This window comes from Halichoerus grypus, chromosome 2 (genome assembly GCF_964656455.1).
Source record: "Halichoerus grypus chromosome 2, mHalGry1.hap1.1, whole genome shotgun sequence".
Classification (NCBI taxonomy): domain Eukaryota; kingdom Metazoa; phylum Chordata; class Mammalia; order Carnivora; family Phocidae; genus Halichoerus; species Halichoerus grypus.
In genome coordinates, this window is record NC_135713.1 from 182,296,625 (window position 1) to 182,317,966 (window position 21,342).

Here is a 21,342-nt window from a genome sequence, read left to right on the forward strand (position 1 = left end):
GGAGACACTTTAATGAAGGGACTCCTTCTAGAAATATGGGTATAGTTAAGGGAGAAAAAAGCAGTGTTGAAACACCCAGATCTGAGAGCTAGGGGAAGCCCTGTAGCTGAAGGGACAGGAGAGGAGATTGTGGTTATGAATCCCCAGCTAAGAGTTAGACCTGGAAGTTGTAACCTTTAAGAGTTCCAGCTCCTGCCATGGAAACAGAAGAAAATAACCTAAGCTCTCTCCCCTCTTGACCTCTGATATCGGACAGGTAACTTCTATTGGTCAAACTCAACTGAAAACTAGTCAGCAAGGGGTATAGGTGATACATCCACTGGGGTCAGCCTCCCTTCTTGCAAAGAGTAAGACAGAAATTGGTGGAGAATAGATTTGGGGTGGCAAGCTAAGAATGACCAGCACAATCACCCTATTCCCACGAGAGCATTCACTCCAGCAGCTTTCCTCCCTCTCCTTCATTATCTAGAGTAAGCCTGATTCAAGCTCCCAGAAAAACTTAATGCTATGAACAAAATACTTATGGTCCATATAGTGGCAGTTAGCCCATCGAGTTTCAGATAAAGTTGTCTATCTCTATTTCTGCCCCCGCCACCAATTCTGAAATCTTTGAGGGTATTCTGTTATAAATTCTGCAATACCCGTATCAGTAGCAGAAGTTGAATGACTGTTACCTGCAAGAATAAATGAACAAACAAATAAATGAAAGCTAGGCAAGTTCTCCAAGTTTCATCTCTTAGTGCCTTACTAGCTCATTGATTGTGATTTTTATGAAATACAGATGAATATGGGTGTCTCAATCCATGATTTTTGCTTGGGTTCCTTCTCATAATTCATTCATCTACCAATAGGTCTCAATGCTGAACTTGAAAAATTATCCTTTCTGAACAGAGGAGATTAATAAGCAAGATCCCAAAGGCATTTGTTTGACACAACAGCTGTTTGGAGTATATACTCCATTGGCAAATAAGACATTGTAACCCTCTGCAAGTTTTTAATATCAACTAATGTTCTCCAACAGAACTTTCTGCAATGATGGAAAAGGTTCTGCACCTGCACTGTCCAATATGGTAACCATCAGCCACATGTGGCTCTTCAGGATGTGAAATGTGACGGGCACATCTAGGAAACTGAATTTTTAACTTTATTTAGTTTAACTTAATTTTAATAGCCACACGTGCCAGTGGCTACTATATTAGACTGATCAGATATAGACAAAGCATAACCAGGTAACAGTGAATGTCAAATTCTTATTTGCTCAGCAACAGAGAAAATGTTATAAATATATGATCTGAGTTTAAGTCTCTTTTTTTGCTGGCGTTTAAAAGCAGAGCAGCACAACTTGTTAAAAATAAAATGTGCATTAGTTTTACTCCCATGCTGGAGATATGGAACTCTTATCTCTAGGAGTCCAGAGAAATTCATTGAATTGGAGATAGGAATAGTATAATTAATAATATTAATTAATAGTATATATTAATAATAGTATACTATTATACTATAAATACTATAATTATAATAGTATTATAATACTATTTATAATATTATAATAGTATAATAATGTATAATATACAGGGTCCATTATACTTCTCATACTTTTTCTACTTGAGGGCACTCTCTTAGTAATTTCCAAAAAGTCCCTATTAGATTTCTTCCAACTCAGATGAAAATGGATTTAAATCTCAGCTCTATTAGTTAAAATTGTGCTCATTGGCAGATTATTCCACCTTTTCTGCCATGTAAGGTAGCAATGCTAATTCCTATCTGTTAGCAATACTGAGCATATCAAACAAGACTATGTATGCAAAATAACTGTCATATTAGATCTGCAATAAATATTTCTTCTTCTTCTTGGAACCTATTCTTGGAAGGATTCTAGGAACTTTCTCTAAGATGACTGCCTACCCCCAAAGACATTTTCCTGTGACCTTAGATAAGCTAGTTAACCTTTTGGAATCAGTTTATCTAATAATGATACTACTATTTTCAGGGATGATTTCTGGATTAGGAATATTATACGAGCAAAGTACCCTGGATTTAGTAGGTGCTCAAAAGTAGCTAGAAAGATATATCAATGTCTTAAAATAATGACATTTTCAAGGAAAAATTCAGTGGATAGAAGAGGGTTAGCCTTGATTCCAAACCTTCAAGGGATTCCTGCCCTTTTCAGAAAAATAGACCAATTTACTTCTGCCAAGTGACTAAAATGAGGCAGGAAGTATTTATTGATGCCTGCTCTCATACTTGATTTCTTCCTCTTTTCCAGCTCCCCTCCCCTCTCTCCAAATAGACAAGGAAACCCATTTTTTGACCTTCTACTCTCCCTAAACTCTATTCTAGTCCACAGTTTAGATCAATAGTCTTTTATATGAAATGCTTTTTATTGAGCTCTAAGTATCTTTGACCCATCCTTTGGACAAAGACTGTGTGTGTTGTGTGTGAAACTAAGTGGTAGTGGAGGAAAAGAGAATATAAAGAGGAATGGGAGGAGAGGGGTTGCTGATGGAAAGTTCGAGTAAAAACTAAGCAGCACTAGTAACAAGCCAAAAGAACAGCAGGTTGAATTTTTCCTTATGTTGAAGGGAAGTCTCAACTTAGCATCCATAAATGATGCTTTTATAGAGGTGATGCAAACACTCAGAATGTTCACCATAGCTACAGAGTAAACTGTTCTATAATAGTAGAGCGCAGACCAAACACATTATAAATCAGTACCACCTAAATATCATTCCACAGACATTTGGGGGAGTCTAACATGTGCCACCTGCAACAGTAGGCAGAGGTATTACAAAGTTTATTTGAACAAAGTCTTTGCCCTGCAAGGGCTCCCAGCCAAGTAATGGAGACACACACATAGATAAGCTACTTACAGAGTGTGATCCGGACCCGCTTACTCAGCAAGAAGAAAGAGCGGGGGAAATGTACCTATCTCTGAGGAAACAGTGTCTGTACTCAGGGCTCAGCCTCATGGTAAAACTGCTAGAGACTACATAAACACATATAAAAAAGGAAATAAAAAACACTTAAAAGTCTACCTCCCAGAGGAACTGTATTAGTTAGCTAGGGCTGCCATGCCAAGTACCGCAGTCTAGGCAACTTAAGCAACAGGAATTTATTTTCTTACAATGCTAGGAGCTGGAAGTCCAAGATTAAGGTCAGAGTTGGTTTCTTTTGAGGCCTCTCTCCTTGACTTGAAGATGACACGACCTTCTTCCTGTGCCTTCACATGGTCTTTCTTTTTTCTGTGTCTGTGTGTGCTTCTCTTCCTCTTATAAGGACACCAGTCACATTGGATAGGGCCCACTCTAATGACCTCATTTAACTTTACTATCTTCAAATACAGTTACATTCTAAGGTACTAGGGTTTAGAACTTCAACATATGAATTTTAGGAGGATACAATTTAGCCCATAACAGGAACATACATTAATATTTTGGTGTATTTCTTTAATATTACATAAATACAAATTTAAAGTACACATGCACATAAATAGAACTTGTATTAAAATACTTAAAATATCTATTTTCTTGTAATACTCTATGGCAATTATTTACACATATCTTCAAATATTCTGTGAAAATATAATTTTTGATGGCTGCATAACATGCTTTCATTTATCTGTACTAATTCTCCTATTTAAAATTTAAATTGTATCTGCCTTATCACATTATAAATAATGCTATAATAAAAAGGCTGGTGTAGAAATCCTTGGTCACAACTGTTATTAGGTCAAATTCCTACGAGTAGAATTACTGGGTCAAAATTATGCATACTTTAAAGTTCTGGGGTTTGTTTTTTTAACCTATTGGCAAATTATTTTCTGGAAAGGACATGCCATTTCACATTCTTACTAGTTGTACAGATCAGGGCTGGTTTTAAATGTTTCATTTAGAAATACAATGTGAAAACAGCCGTAATAAAAATAACATCTATGGGGTTTTCAGAGAAGGAAAATAGTAAGTCACCAGGAAAGACTACAGTTGATGGACTGCCAGAGAGCCTCTACCCTAATGAATTCACTGAGGTTCAAATACTGGTTCTCAGGGTGGCTAAATAATTTCTTAAATATAATATGGGTTATATGGGGCGCCTGGGTGGCTCAGTCAGTTAAGCGTCTGCCTTTGGTTCAGGTTGTGAACTCAGGGTCCTGGGATGAAGCCCCGCTACAGGCTCCCTGCTCAGCGGGGAGCCTATTTCTCCCTCTCCCTCTGCTCTTCCCCCTGCTCGTGCTGTCTCTTTAGCTCTATCTCAAATAAATAAAATCTTTAAAAAATAAATAAATATAATATGGGTTATAAATGGTTGAGCTAGTTAAGAACCTGGATCTCTATACTGTAATGAGATCTTTGCTGATACACTCATCTCTTGGCCTCAAGAAGCCGATCTTGATCTCCTATTCCAATTCCTTTGAATTTAATATCCACACTCGCTTCCTCCAGTTGCCTTTGATAGGAATTTGTCTCAGCTATCTCTCTGTAGAACCTAAATCCCACTCCTACCTAACCTGGCTCTTATCCCCACAGTGGTTGGTTATGGTGTCTCAGGGGAAGGGATGTTTATACAGACAGCATCCTTGCCTATTTGTTGAATGCAATGCATATTCAAGAGAAAAAATTATTAATGTATCTGGGCAAGGCCAATGTTTTGCAATTTAATTTAAAAGTGAGAATGAACATTCAGAGTAGGTTTTCCTTACCTTACTTACATTATTTACAACACAAAATTTGTGAAATCATTTGACTCTCTATAAGACAGACATCAACTCCCTGCACCTGCATAAAATCAAGAAACATAATATAAAAAATAAAATTGAATCTATTTCAGACTAAGGAAATCAAATATTATTTAAGTTTTAAAAGCATTATGTATGCAAATTTCAACCCAATCTCAGAACTCATCAGTCAAAGGTTAAAACAAGTCGTGTATTTATATATAGAATTGGGGATATAAATACATAGGCTATTCTGAGGCTAATTTAATTTCATTCATTAATTCATTCAGCAAGTTTTAATCAAATAAGAATATATTTTTAGCACTTGTTATCAAGATGAGTAAGGCATTGTCACTGCCCTCAAGTGAGAGGTAGCTATTGCTATAATGGGGGTCAAAGAAATTAGGGCAGAGCAAGGTGATAAGAACAGTAATAGGTATAGGCGAATCATGAGTGATTCATTTGTTTTGGAGCCTTTGGTTGTGAATTGCATGAAGGCCAAGATTAGTGTCTGTTCTTTTTACCGATGTATCCCCAGCACATGGCATAGTGTTCACCCGCTAGGTTAAGATAAAATGACAGGGTAATCAGTGAAGTATTTGTGTAACAAATGAGAGATATGTTTAATAAATAACAATCATTTATAATTAGCCATAGTAGCTGTCTCAGAACATTACCTTTACCCCGTGACTATTGAAAGATTTCTTGAAACTTAGAAAGGTCAGCATTCAACTTCCAGTTTCCATGTTATTAATTTGATTATTTCTCCTTATAAGAATGAAAATTGAAAGTATATCTGCTTGTTGAGCGTGTACTGAGGGATCAGAAAACTAGCTTAGAGTGCTTCCAAACCTTCTTAAACAACACTAACAGATTCATATTCTCAGCCTACCAATTTCATCCCTATAGTTTTCCGGACTTTCAAGGCCCCCTTCGCATTGACCCCATATCCAACCATGGTAATGATGATGATGGTGATGGTGATCATACCTACCAGGCAGTAGGTATGATCACGCAACCTATGAAGTAGAAACTATCATCCTTCCCATTTTACACACAGGAAACTGAGTATTAGAGATGTTCAGAGCCTTGCTCCAAAACTAGTGGATGGAATGGGATTCATATGAAACAATCTGATCAAAGAGACCTAATGCTTTTCTCATTCTAGGGTAGATGCTGACACACCCATGGCTGAATCTTAATTTTCTAGCCACGGACTCTTTCTGTTTGACCTGCTTGGGCCTTTTATTTGTTTGTTTTCTTTCCTTTCCTTTTGTTTTGTTTTATAATTTGCTTTAAAGTTATGAGCTTTCAAGTTCACTAGAATTTGACACCAATTCAATAGTTTTATGCCCAGCTGCTTCAAGAATTTGTGTTATCTTTCTGACCTTTCTCTGAAATGCAATTGAATATTTGGAGGCATTCCTATGCCTCATTTGATGAATTTTTTTACCACGTTCATCCAATAAGGAATGGTAGGGCTGGCAGAGGAGGGAGTGAGGAGAAAAACTAGCTGGCATTTGTGTAGTCCTTGCATTGATTCCTTTGTATAAAATATATTTAATCCTTATAACAACCTGAGGTGGGTTTCATTACCCCCACTTTACATGTGAGGATATTAGGCCTAAAGAGTTTAAATAACAAGTTCAAGGTCATAGAATTATTGAGATACATGAACAGATTCAAATCAGGTCTACTGGATTCCATATTTGAGGCTCTTTCCCACATCATTTTCACTAGTGATGAACTCCCTCTCTACTATTCAAACTCCCTGGTTTCATGCCCACATTTTTCCATTCATTAGAAATTATATTCCACATATCTTCTTGTATTAGGTTAAGTTAGATTATGTGGCAGTAATAAATTAACCCCAAAATCTCAGTTTAACTCAATGAATCTTTCTTTTTCATGTTACATAGGTAATGTGGTTATATGGGCGTAGAGGTAGAGAACTGCTTCACATGCTCCCTCAGGGATACTAGCTGATGGAGATTTCCACCACTGGACATGCCACTGGTCACTATAGCAGAGGAAGAGTACTGGAAAGTTTTGAACTTGGTATTATATTCTTTAACACATAATTAGTCATATGACCCCTAACACATAATTAATCATATGACAGGTTATCTTTCTGGTAGTCAAAAATCTCTCTACTTTCTTCTTCCCACACCTAGAACATGCCCCTCTCCTCCCAATATAGAGAACCCAAAAGTCCCGGGGTTTCTAGCAATGCATAATAGCCTTGGCATCAAATTTAGTGGTAATTCTTCATGGTCTAGGTTCCTATTAGTTACATAGATAGGAAATCCACAGTCCTCCAGTACACCACCTAATACAAGGTGCCAAATAGCCACAGTGACTGATTAAAGTTGGAGTCATGCAATGCAGCAGTCAGGTCTGTGCTGCAACACCACTGGGCAGATGTTGTGAAGAACAGCACCCCCAAGGTGAGGGAAGAATTTTCCCAATTTGGCTCTGATTCTGCTTTCTGGTTGGAGTACTCTGATTCATTGTTTTCTATGATCCCTGTTCCCTGGTCCAGGAGGTCCTCTATTGTGCCTTATCCTCCATACCACATACAAAAATGATTGTTGGGGTAATGTAGTCCTTATCCATTAGAAGGTTGTGGCCCAAGATGTGCTAGCCCAAGTTCTTGGTTTCTCTGTCACTCAAAGATGTAGTAGACTTCCTATTTGTTTCCTGTCATTTCCAAATGCAAGGGATACCGCCTTCCCCATTACAAACAGGCCTTTTTAGAAACTTGGTCCTCATATTTGTTACATTTCTTTATCTTCTTGACACCAAAACTTCTGTCTCCTGACAGTTAAAGGTGGGCACGTTGAGTTTGCCTGAAATAGGAGGTAGAAAGGACTTGCTTAATATGAGCTTTGCCCTGAACTATTTAATCAATTGATAAGCTTTCCTGGATATCATATCCTTAATCTGATATTTCTCCTGTGGTACATTAATCCATTGAAGGACTGTGACAGCTGTTTTGAAGGTCATGGCCTTCAGCTAATCTTTCCTAAAGGTTGGAATTGTCATTCAAATTTGTCTTTCTTGATACTGGCAGATCATGCATTTCTGGAATTTTTCTATTTGCTTCTATTTCTATTTGCAACCAGCCAGTTCTTTTGTGGGTTTATCTCTTTCTTTCTCTAATCCCAAGCCAAATGCAGAAAATAACCACAAATACACACTACAATCATTTTGTTTTCCATCGCCTTTCCCCCAGAGATATAGTTCATCAGGTGTACCATCTCCCTTGCAAGTTACTGCAGAGCAGTTTTATCAAATGTTTGGCCAGTGCAGAGCAAGGATGGCTATTACTCCAGCCTGTTTGCTTAGTGACCTTGCCCTTTATCATTTTTAGTTTTTCAGGGGCCACATCCCACCACTGGTACTAATTTTATCAGTAATTAGGACAGGCTAGATAGACTGCATTACAAATTAACCTCTAAATGCTAGCGCCTTCCCACAACAAGTGCCTGTTTCCTTTCCATGCTGCACAGCCAACACGGTTTGGCAGGGGCATGCTGCATGTGGTCTCTCAGGAATCCAAACTGAGTGAAGTCTGCAATCCAGCCTGTCACTGCTACAGGGGAAGAGAGAAGCCTGGAGAATGCATATGGCTCGTCTGTGCTTTAGCCTGGAAGTAATACATATCAAGTTAGCTCAGAACAAGTTATATATGGATCTGCTTAACTGCACAAGTGCTGGAAAGCTGAGAGCACCTGAAATATTTGGTGAGCCTTTCTGTTTCTGCGATGTGTGCCTTCTAAAAATCCAATGTCAGGTCTATGACTTGAAATCCTGGCTTCAGAATTAATTTTGTGTCCACAAGGAAAACAATATCCATAAAGACTCTTTTTTTTTCCCCCTCTGGTCCCACCCTGCAAATGGAGCATCATCTCATGCAACCTGAAAGCTTGCTTAAAATTCTATAGGAGAATGGAGTTGATTCCTCTCACAGTGAAACATGCCTCAATAAAAATGGTTTTGCCTATACTGTAACTGTAGTGTAGGTCCATTTGACTAAAACTTGAGTACATCCTTAGACATTTTGAAGAATTTCTTCCTTTTAAAGCTGCTATATTTACTGACATTTCCACCCCCTGGGAATCTGGTTCTCTTGTTTATTAGAGCTGCTAAAATGAAAGTTTGCCACCTGATTAATTTTAATAGTTTAGCCAGAAACCTGTGGATAATGTATATTGGCTGCCAAGCCTGAGATAAATTCTGTTGGCTCTGTTGCAAAGATTTTGGCAGAAATAGTCTGCCCTTTGCAAGAAAGAAGCACAGAGGAGCTGGAGGGATGGAATTTCAAAAGCAAGTATGAAGCAAAAGACTGTTTTGTCTTTCTTTGTGACTTCCCACTGTGGCCAGGGTCTGATAAACCCATTCAGCAATTCCTCTTTAGACCTCATATGTTTTATTTTAGCATTATAGTTAAGGAAGAGATGTAAGCCTTTTGTGTATAGCTGGACCCAGTTCAAAGCGGAAAGACTTCAGAGGTGGCTTGGTGAAGCCAGCTGTAGGTTGTTGTGATTTTTAAAGAGATTTGGACAACTAAACAGCATCTTAAGGCACCAGGAGTTTACAATGGGAGATTTGTATTGGAAGAGATCTCACTGTTGTGTGATTTACTAACCTCTTAGTTTTGTTTTTTGTTTTTGTTTTCCAATGCTGGTTCTTCCTCAAGACCTGCTACATAATTTGCAGGACTCAGTGCAAAATAACAAGGCCGATCCCATTATTCAAAAATCAAGGGGAAAGTATCATTAGAAGTATTAAAATATAAAGTTTTTTCCTTCCCTTTGTGTTTTTTTTTTTTTTTTACTTTATTTGCTATTCAATACTAAGGAAAGTTACAATTTTAAATGATTAGCATGGATCTTACCATCCATCTTTATATCGTGAAATGCCACTTCTATATGCAAATATCAGAGCATTTAACTTGTATGCTGAATCACTGAAATTACACAATTCTTATTTGTGGCTTATCCTCAAGAGTGCCTGGAACTGGCAGAAATGAAAATTACAAGCCAGACTCTGGAAGGCTGTCATGAGGGGTAGGGGATGCTCTCAGGCACCCAGGTTCTGCCAGATAATATAGGCCGTGTGCACACTTGCTCTGCCTAAGAGCTGCCTGAACTACTTACCAGGCACTGGCCAGGACAGCATCTTGAGAAGTGGAGCCAGGTATCTCCTCTCTCACAGGCCCACCTTCCCAGCCCAATGTATGGGCAACCCCCAAGGGTATTATAACCTGCATACCTGGATGCCCTTGGTACCTAGACTGGAGACAGGTACTCACTACTGAGCTATCAGGGCAAGGACAGTAACCACTAAGCCCTGCCCCTACCCCAAGAAGCCATGGAATATCTGTGTCTCACTCCCATCTATGCTGGGGCCAGAATGTAGCAAGGAAACCAGCATGGGGAAGGAGGCCAGGCAAGGCAGGGGACAAAGATAAGGGGAGCTGAGAATTTGTCCTGGAGAGGCAGTTAGAGGCAGGACCATGTGAGCTAAGATGGTCAGGCTCATGCTCCATTATTCTCTTGGGCTCTGTTTATAAAACAAAAATTCAAAGGTAAAATTATTAAGAATTTCAAGACTGCAACAACAGAAAACTAAACTCTAAGCATAGGTCCTTCTGAGGCCAGGCTCTATCCAACTGCAGTAGACCCCCACAGAGCCAACCCTGTCCTTCATTTTTTAGGATGTGGTCTTCCTGCCATCATTCAGCAGTGCTAGAGTGGTGACCAGCAACTGAGGTTGTGATATGGTGTATGTCAGAATTTAAAGATGAAGAGATGTCATTAAACAAATTGTCTTTAAGAAAATCTACTTTAACCGTCAAAATTAGCCGTCAAAAAGAATGAAATCTTGCCATTTGCAATGATGTGGATGGAACCAGAGGGTATTATGCTAAGCAAAGTCAGTCAGTCAGAGAAAGACAAATATTCTATGTGGAATTTAAGAAACAAAAGAAATGAACATAGGGGAAGGGAAGGAAAAATAAAGTAAGATGAAAATAGAGAGGGAGGCAAACCATAAGAGATGCTGAACTCTAGGAAACAAACTGAGGGTTGCTGGAGGGGAGAAGGGTGGGGGGATGGAGTAACTGGGTGATGAATGAGCACTGGGTGTTATATGCAACTGATGAATCACCAAACTCTGCCTCTGAAACTAATAATACACTATATGTTAATTGATTTGAAAGAAGGAAAGGAAGGAAGGAAGGGAGGGAGGAAGGAAGGAAGGAAGGAAATCTACTTTAGGAGAGTAACACACTCTATAAATCTTCAGGTAAAGGAGAGAATAGAACTTTTCCTGCTCATTTGGAATTATATTTGTTCAGTTCTGTGCTATATTTAGGATAGGTAAGTTTATTCAGCAATAAAATTTAACTCTGAAATTTCAGTGGTTTAACATCAAAAAGCTGATTTCTTACTCATAGTGTATACTTATCAGGAGTGAGCAGGGAGCCTTGATCCACACTGTCCTTGGGGTTCCAGGCTGACAGAGGCCCTACTTTTCTGTGGCTGTGCCCTCTGGAACCAGGACCTCTGAAGTCACTGTGGCAGAAGAGAGCAATGAAGGTTTGGGCACCAGGGTTAGGATGATTCAGCCCAGAGGTGGGAAGGCCTCTTCTGTTTACAGGAAATTACGGTAGGTCCATATGACCAAAAGAGGCCTGAGCAATGTGGAAAGGCCCATATTTGGTGAACAAAAGGTACCTCTGCCATGATTTTCCTAACATTAAATGTTATGTCATTTCAGAGGTGATGCACTATTGTGTTCATGGCTGGGAGTTAGACCCAGCTCTCTTGTGGTCAATCTCTTTTCCCTGACAGTTGTGACTATTAGATCTTCTAACTATACTGAGCCAAAGTTTCTTCAGTGTAAAATAGAGATAATAAAGTCCAGGTCGCAATATTATTATAGATGTCTGTGAAAGCCCTATGAAAATTATCACAAGCTATTCAAATAATGGAATGCTATTGTAAATCAGACTGAAAGAAAACCAAAGAGATACATTTATCTTGTCTTAAGCATCAAAATTCTCAAAAGGATATTTAATATATTATTTCTTGGAGGCGTTGAGGGAGAAGAAGTAAATGAGACACTGTATTAGTCATCAATTATCACATACCAAATTACTCCAAAAGTTAGTAGCTTAAACCAACAAAATTTATCATCTCATAGTTTCTGTGGGTCAGGAATCCAGTCCTAGCTTAGCTGTGCCTTTTGGTTCTGCGTCTCTCACAAGGCTGCAACAAAGATCTCGGTTAGCACTATAGTCATCAGACTAGGGAAGGATTTGTTTCCAAGCTCACTCATGTGGTCCTTGGCAGAATTCACCTCTTCCTAGGCAACTAAACTGAGGGTCTCAGTTCTTGGAGCAATTCATATCATGGCATCTTGCTCCATCAGAATGGGTGAAGGAGAAGTTCCAGATAGATAGACAGATAAACAGATACAATAAGAAAGAGAAGGATCAAGAATGAAGTCAGTCTTTTATAACAATCTCTATGTGACACCCCATCACTGTTGCCATTCTTTAGAGCAAGTCTATTCTATTCCATTCTTTAGAAATAAGTCACTAGGTCCAGCCCATACTCAAGGAGAGGGGATTACCCAAGAATTTAAATGCTGAGAGACTGGGATCATTGGGAGACATTCTAGAAACTACTTACCACAGAGATTTTAGTCTACCTTTTCCTTCTTTATATGAAAGAAAAGAGCTTATAAACATCCCCTCCCAACCCCAATCTATCACTCTTTGTGCAGTTCTGATCCACTCAAGCTTAGCTATTGCAACTGTCTCTTAACTAATGTGTGTGGCTGATTTGCACCTTCTCCTATCACCTTCCCATATTTACCATGATCAGAAGGAGCCTTCCAGAAGCATTTATAATTTATTATTTTATTTATTTTTATTATTTTATTCTACTCAAAATTATATGTATTCTAAATGTATTGCAAAGCATTTCCTACATACTAGAGACTTTTCCAGCTCCATTTTCTTAGCAATTATCATTTTTTTCTTTGCTAATGAGTAATACAGATAGGATTTGTTTTATCCTTAAAGTATATTTGATTTTTTTAATTTTAATTCCCATATACTTAACACACAGTGCTATATTCATTTCAGGTGTACAATATAGTGATTCAACAATTCCATCTATTATTCAGTGCTCTTAATAAATGTACTCTTAATCCCTTTTACCTATTTCACCCATCTCCCCACCCACCCCTCCTATGGTAACCATCAGTTTGTTCTCTATAGATAAGAGTCTGTTTTTTTGGTTTGTCTCTTTTTCCCCCCCTTTGTTCATTTGCTTTATTTCTTAAATTCCACATATGAATGAAATCATGGTATTTGTCTTTCTCTGACTGGCTTATTTTGCTTAGCATTATACTCTCTAGATCCACCCATATTGTTGCAAATGGCAAGATTTCATGCCTGTTTGTGTTTGGATAATATTCCATTTTATATATATATACCACATCTTCTTTACCCATTCATCTATGGATGAACACTTAGTTTGCTTCTGTATCTTGGCTATTGTATATAATGCTGCAAGAAACATAGAGGTACATGTATCCCTTTAATTAGTGTTTTTGCATTCTTTGGGTAAATGCAGAGAAGTTTGATTACTGGATTGTAGGGTAGATATATTTTTAATTTTTTGTGGAACCTCCATACTGTCTTCCACAGTGACTGTACCAGTTTTCATTCCCACCAACAGTGCAAGAGGGTTCCTCTTTCTCCACATCCTCACCAACACTTGTTTCTTGTGGTTTTGATTTTAGCCATTCTGACAGGTGTGAGGTGATATCTCATTGTGGTATTGATTTGCATTTCCCTGACGATGAGTGATGTTTAGTATCTTTTCATGTGTCTGTTGGCCATCTGGATGTCTTCTTTGGAGAAATGTGGGTTCATGTCTTCTGCCCATTTATAATCAGATTATTTTTGGGAGACATTAATTTTTATGAGTTCTTTATATATTTTGGATTCTAACCCTTTATTGGATGTGTCTGTGTTGTGTTTTCGTTTTGTTGGTTGTTTCCTTCACTGTGCAGAAGCTTTTTATTTTGATGTAGTCCCAACAGTTTATTTTTGCTTTTGTTTCCCTTGCCTAAGGAGACATATCTAGAAAGATGTTGTTATGGCTGATGTCAGAGAAATTACTGTCTGTGCTTTCTTCTAGGATTTTTATGGTTTCAGATTTCACACTTAGATCCTTAATCCATTTTATTTTTGTATATGGTGTAATAATGTGGTCCAGTTTCTTTCCTTTGCATATAGCTGGTCCAGTTTTCCCAATACCATGTGTTGAAGAGACTTTTTCCCATTGTATATTCTTTTCTGCTTTGTCAAGGATTAATTGGCCATGTAACTAAGGTTTTATTTTGGGGCATTCTATTCTTTTCCCATTGATCTAGTTGTCTATTTTTGTGCCAGTACCATGCTGTTTTGATTACTTACTTGAAGTCTGGAATTGTGATACCTCCAGTTTTTTCTTTTTCAAGATTGCTTTGGCTACTTGGTGTCTTTTGTAGTTACATACAAATTTTAGGATTATTTGTTCTAGTTCTGTGAAAAATGCTATTGGCATTTTTGATAGGGATTGTATTAAATCTGCAGATTGCTTTGGGTAGTATAGACATTTTAACAATAGTTGTTCTTCCAATCTATGAGCATCTAGTGTCTGCATTTGTTTGTGTTGTCTTCAGTTTCTTTCATCAATGTTTTCTTTCATCAATATTTGAAAGAGTACAGGTCTTTCACCTCTTTGGTTGATTCCTAGGTATTTTATTATTTTTGGTGCAATTGTAAATGGGACTGTTTTCTTAATTTCTCCTTCTGCTGCTTCATTATAGTATATAGAGATTCAATGGATTTCTTTACATTGATTTTGTATCCTGTAACCTTACTGAATTCTTTATCACTTCTAGTAGTTTTTTGGTAGTCTTTAGGCTTTCTACATATAGTATCATGTCATCTGCAAACAGTAAAAGTTTTACTACTTCCTTATCAATTTGGATGCCTTTTATTCCTTTTTCTTGTGTGATTGCTATGGCTACTATGTTGAATAAAAGTGGTGAGAGTGGGCATCATTGTCTTTTTCTTGACCTTAGGGGAAAAGCTCTCAGGTTTTCACCACTGAGCATGATGTTGGCTGTGGGTTTTTCATATATGGCCTTTACTATGTTAAAGTATGTTCTAAACCTACTTTCTTGGGGGTTTTTATCATGAATGGATGTTGTACTTTGTCAAATGCTTTTTCTGTATCTAATGAAATGGTATGTTTTTTATCCTCTCACTTATTGATGTGTGCTATATCACATTGATTGATTAGCAAATATTGAATCACACTTGCATTGCAGGAATAAATCCCCCTTGATTGTGGTGAATGATTTTTTTAATGTATTGTTGGATTTCGTTTGCTAATATTTTGTTGAGGATTTCTGCATCTATGTTCATCAGAGATATTGGCCTGTAGTTCTCTTTTTGAGTAGTATCTCTGGTATTGGAATCAGGATAATGTAGGCCTCATAGAATAAATTTGGAAGTTTTACTTCCTCTTCTATTTTTGGGAAAAGATTGAGGAGAATCTTTTCTTCTATCACCATAGGTGGTAGAATTCACCACCTATAAAGCCTTCTCGTCCTGGACTTTTATTAATAGTTTCTTGATTACTGATTCAATTTCATTGTTGGTAGTCCATCTGTTCAAATTTTCTATTTCTTCCTGCTTCAATTTTTGTAGCTTATATGTTGGTAGGGATATATCCATTTCTCCTAGGTAGTCCAATTTTTGGCATATAATTTTTCATAGTATTCTCTTAAAATCCTTTGTATTTCTGTGGTGTCAGCTGTCATTTCTCCTCTTTCATTTATGATTTTACTTGAGTTCTCTCTTTTTTGATTATCTTGCTTGAGGTTTATCAGTTTTCTTGGTGTTTTCAAAGAACCAGCTCCTGGTTTCCTTGATCTGTTGTATTGTGTTTTTATTGTTTGTTTGTTTCTATATCATTTATTTCTGTTCTAATCTTTATTATTTCCTTCCTTCTGTTGGATTTGGATTTTGTTTATTCCTTTTTATTTTTTCTAGCTCCTTGAGGTGTAATGTTAGTTTGTTTATTTGCATTTTTCTTGCTTCTTGAGGTAGGCCTGTATTGCTATAAACTTCCCTCTTAGAACTGCTTTTGCTGCATCCCAAAGATTTTGGATCATTTTGTTTTCATTGACTCCATTTGTTTTTATACTTTCCTCTTTATTGGTTGACCCATTCTTTGTTTTGTAGCATGTTACTTAACCTCCATATATTTGTGCTCTTTCCAGATTTTTTCTTGTGGTTGATTTCTAGTTTCATTGTGTTGTACTCAGAAAAGATGGTATAACTTCACTCTTCTTGAAATTGTTTAGACTTGTTTTGTGATCTACCATTTGATCTATTCTGGAGAATATTGCATATGCACTTCAATGTGTATTCTGCTGTTTTAGAATGGAATATTCTGACTGTATCTGTTAAACCCATCTGATTCAATGTGTCATTCAAAATTACTGTTTCCTTGTTGATTTTCTGTTTAAGATGATCTGTCCATTGGTGTGAGTGGAGTGTTAAAAGTCCCCTGCTATTATAGTATTACTATCGATCAGTTCCTTTAAGTTTTTTTTTTTTTTTTTAACTGTTTTAGGTATTTGAATGTTCCCAGGTTGGGTGCATAAATATTTACAATTGTTATGTCCTCTTGTTGAATTGTCCCCTTAATGATTATATAGTGTCCTTCTTTGTCTGTCAAATAAATAAATAAATCTTTAAAAAAATAATCAATAATAAAAATTTAAAAAAGAAGTACAAAATACATGAAAGAAAAAGAAATTAAATGGAGAAATATGAAGAGCCATAATTTTAATTGGATATTTTAACACCCTTCTCTCAGTAGTTGAGAGAGTCTTGTAATTGACATTTTAGAACATTCCACCCAATAGTAGCAGAATACACCTTTTAAAGTTTACACACCTTTTATAGTGTACACAAAAGTTCATAAAAGTAAACCACATTTGGGACAATTTAAGACAGCTGAAATGATACAAAGTATGTTCTTTGACTACAACCATACTAAACTAGAAATCAATACAGAATGTTATCAGAAAAATCCCCCCAAATAATTTGGAAATTAAAACATCTGTAAGTAATCCATAGATAAAATAATCACAAAAGAAACTAGAAAACATACTGAATTGAAAGGAAATTAAAATAAAACATCACATTTGTGGAATGAAGCTAAAAGCACTGTTTAGAGGAAAATCTATAATATTAATTGTATATATTAGAAAAGAAATACTGTTTCAAGTAAATGACCTCAGGTTCCACCTTAAGAAACCAAGGAAAAATGATCATATAAACTCCAAAGCATAAAGAAATGAAATAATAAAGATTTATCTTAAGAAATTAATAAAGTGAAGAACCAAACAGCAATAGAGAAAATAACTAAAACCTGGTTCTCTGAATAACAGTCAGTAAAATTTATTATCTTCTAGCCAAACTTACAAAGAAATTTTTAAAAGATTTTGACATAAATTAAAAGTATTAGGAATAAAAGAGACATTACTACAAATCCTATAGACATTAGAAGATCAGGAAATATCAAATAAAACTTTTTATGCCAATAAATTTGAAAACTTAGATAAAAGGGACATATTCCTTTGAAGACACTAAGTCTAGAAGAAATAAATTGGATGAATAACTTCATATCTATTAAAGAAATTAAATTTAAAGTTAAAATTCTTCCCACAAGGAAAATTTCAGTCTGGAATGGTTTCAATGGTGAATTCTACTAAACATATAAGGAAGAAATAATACCAGTTCTTCACAATCTGTACCAGAAAACAGAATAAACACTTCCCAACTCAATTCATGAAGGCAGGATTGCCCTGATATCAAAATCAGCAAAGAAATTATAGTACTTCAAGCCTCACCTTCTCCATGAACTTTTCTCTGCATCCCACTTCACTGTGACTCCATGTGATCCTTAGCATGTAACTCTACCACTGCACTTATTAACTACGTTTACTTGCTTGTCTTGCTGAATAAACTAAAATCAACTTTAGGATAATCATTATATCTCACTGTTACGGACTGAATATCTGTATCCTCTGGAAATTCATATGTTGAAACCTAATCCCCAATGTGATGGTATTTGGACACAGGGCTTTGCGGAGGCAATTCAGTCAGGAACGTTGACCTATGAATGGAATTGATGCCCTTGTGAAAGAGACCCCAGAAAGCTCCCTTATCCATTTTGCCATGCAGGGATAGAGTGAGAAGACCCCCATCTATGAACCAGGAGCTGGGTCTTCACCAGATATTGAATCTGCTGGCACTTTGACCTTGAACTTCTCAACCTGCAGAACAGTGAAAAATAAGTTTCTGTTGTTTATAAGATGTCTAGTGTGCAGTATTTCATTATAGCAGCCTGAACTGACACTCATATTTCTATCCTCAGCATCTAACAAACAATGCATGTTTGAATTAACAAATAAGTGGATCAAGGGCATGCCATAAGGCAGGGAATTCCATTTTCATTGAATTGTAATACCATGTTAACTCCACCTTTGATCTACTAGCTTTTTCAAAAATCCACTGGGTTCCTCCAAAGTTTCCTAATTAGTTGAATGTTTTGACGAGTTACTATTTATACTTTCCAATCAGTGCTGATTGTCAAATAGATGCTTTGTTTTCCAAATCTAATAAAAGATTCTCTTCACTCTGAGAAAGAAGAACATGATCATTTATGGTACCATGTGTAGCAAATTTGTTATTTTCTTGTACAGCCTCACCTACATCAAGATCATTTTGTAATCAACGGTCAAATTCATTTCCTCCCTGTTCTAACTATATCCTTCCAGATATATATTCAAGTCTATTAAAATAGATCTCCTGTTTTGTCACTCTTGTGTTATGATTCAACATGTGCCAGCTATTAATTTCAAAAGCACTGGGGAAACACATAAGACTTCTTCACTCTCCTTTTTGTCCCTGCAGGGTTCTTACAAATGAGCTGGCTTTATGCAGTGCAGGCTAACAGTCTCATTTGGAGTTGAATACTTCATTATGGAATGATGCAAGTTCCCCAAAATTGTACTTGGGTGAAAAATAATTTCAGTGGAAAATCCCCTTAGCTGTTTTAATGTAAGGTAATGCCAATTGTATGTCAAAAACATAATAAAATTTAAAAAAAAAGAAGAAGTAGGTTGCTCACTAACACAACTAATATTATATGTAAACAGAGATAAAAGGATTAGTTACTAAGACTTGGAATATCAAATTTAAGTAGTTTTCACTGATTCTCTCTCAAAGACAAAACATCGCTTCCTTTTTTATTCCCTAGAAAATGAAGAGCCTTTTTATACCTGTGTTTATCTTTCATGTGTGACATTTTAATAAATGCTTAAATGTTAATTCAACAATCATTCAGCATCTAGTCTATGCCAAAACACCCTGCCACACATAAGCATACATACATACAGATCACACAGTTTTTGCCATAATGGAATTTACTGTCTTGGTTTTGACCTATATTGACCACCATTAGTTCAATATAAATTTAAAAAAAAGATATCAGAGTATGTTGTCACACAATTTCTGAAACATTGGGCAAAAAAACAAAGTACTAAATAGTAAGTAAGAAATAGCATTCTAATAGCAGTTTTGCCGTCAAATAACGGTGTAAGTCCTAGGAATGCCTTGTATTAGAGTAATTATGGCATTAATAAAAGTAATAGAAAGATAGGAGTAATAGTAGCAATAGCAGAAGTAGTAACCACTTCCATGTCTTCACCAATTACCAGATAATAGATCTTATAAACAAGGACTTGTATGTGAATCAACACATTTGATTTTCATAGTCACACTAACAGGTAGATACGACTATTATCCCCACTTTACTGTTGAGGACACTGAACATTAGACAGTATCAATGCTCACAGAGTCCACAGATCCATAGCTAACACCTAGTCAAGTTGGAATTGAGAATCTAAGCCTGGTATTTCCAAAGCCCACCTATCCTAAGTGGGATTTAGAAATAGGCAGAACCCAATTAAACTCAGTTTTTATCACTTCCTACTCAGTGACTTTGGAAGTTTCTTTGGGGGTTAGAAATGCTTTTCTATAAAGGGCCAGCTAATAAATATTTTAGGCTTTGTGGACAATATGGCCTTTGTTGCCCTCAATTCTGCTACTGTAAACAGAAACCAGCCATAGACCATAAGTAAAAATTTAGTTCCCAAAATAGGCCAACCCTTGACTTATATACTTTTCATATTTTTTGTGTGTGTATAAAATGGAGATGATCCTACTTTTGTGGGATTGTTGTAATTACTTTAAACATGTAAAGAATGTAGTATGACAAATTTTAGGTGTTTAATGATGCTATTATTTTTTAAATTGTTTAGCTGTTTCTTTTCACTCTAAGCCACAAAATGAAGGTGACGTATATTTTTGCCTTTCAATAAAAAGTTCACGAAAAACAAAAAAAATCCCTTTAAAAATATAATACTGAGGGTGTATGTGTGTGATATGCTGTTATGCAGAGATGTATTAATTTATTCAAATCTGAGGAGAACCTGCAATGCATGAAATCTATTAGGGGCTGGAAATGCAAGTATCTGATAAACATGTACTGTTTTTACCACATATAGCAATTCTATTAGGGAGTATCACTTGTGTGCAAATAGCTACCCAAAATTGGAAGATATATTTTCTATTAATACTACTGTAAAACTAACTTGGTATTGTAAAAACTGATTTTATTATCTCATTTTTCCATTATCAGCCTATAATTTTGTTGAGACCTGGGATGACTTTGTACTCTGTGTTTACTATGGATCCTTACTCATAGCATTTAAGTGTTGATATGAGAATGAACAATGAACAGCAAAGTGTTAAGATACATGCAATCATAAAGAGACAGCTTCAACTGGAATGATCCAGGAAAATTTTAATTATGCATATCTTGGCTATTGTGAATAATGCTAAGATAAATATGTGTGTACATCTTGCCAAAATCCTTTTTTCATTTCCTGTGGGTATATACCCAGTAGTGGAATTGCTGGATCATATGGAAGATCTATTTTTAGTTTTTTAAGGAACCTCCATATTGTTTTCCATAATGGTTGGACTAATTTATATTCCCACCAGCAGTGTATAAGGGTTCATTTTTCACCATATCCTTTCCAGCACCTGTTGTCTCTTGTCTTCTTGATAATACCCATTTTAACAGATGGGAGGAGATCTCTCATTGTGGTTTTGATTTGCATTTCCCTGATGACTAGTGATGTTGAGCATCTTTTCATGTGCCTGTTTTATAGATATCTAATGCAAAGTATAATGAATGTAGCTAATAATATGGTACTATAATGTGATAAATATTGCTTCAATGGCAATCATACAACATATAAATGTATCAAAGTAACTTGCCGTACACCTTAAATTTACAAATTGTAACATGACAAATTTATCAAATAAGTAAATTTTTTAAAAAATCACCCACCAACTGTTATTAAGCATCTGTTGTATGCTTAATGTAGGTGGCTTATAACATAGAAGT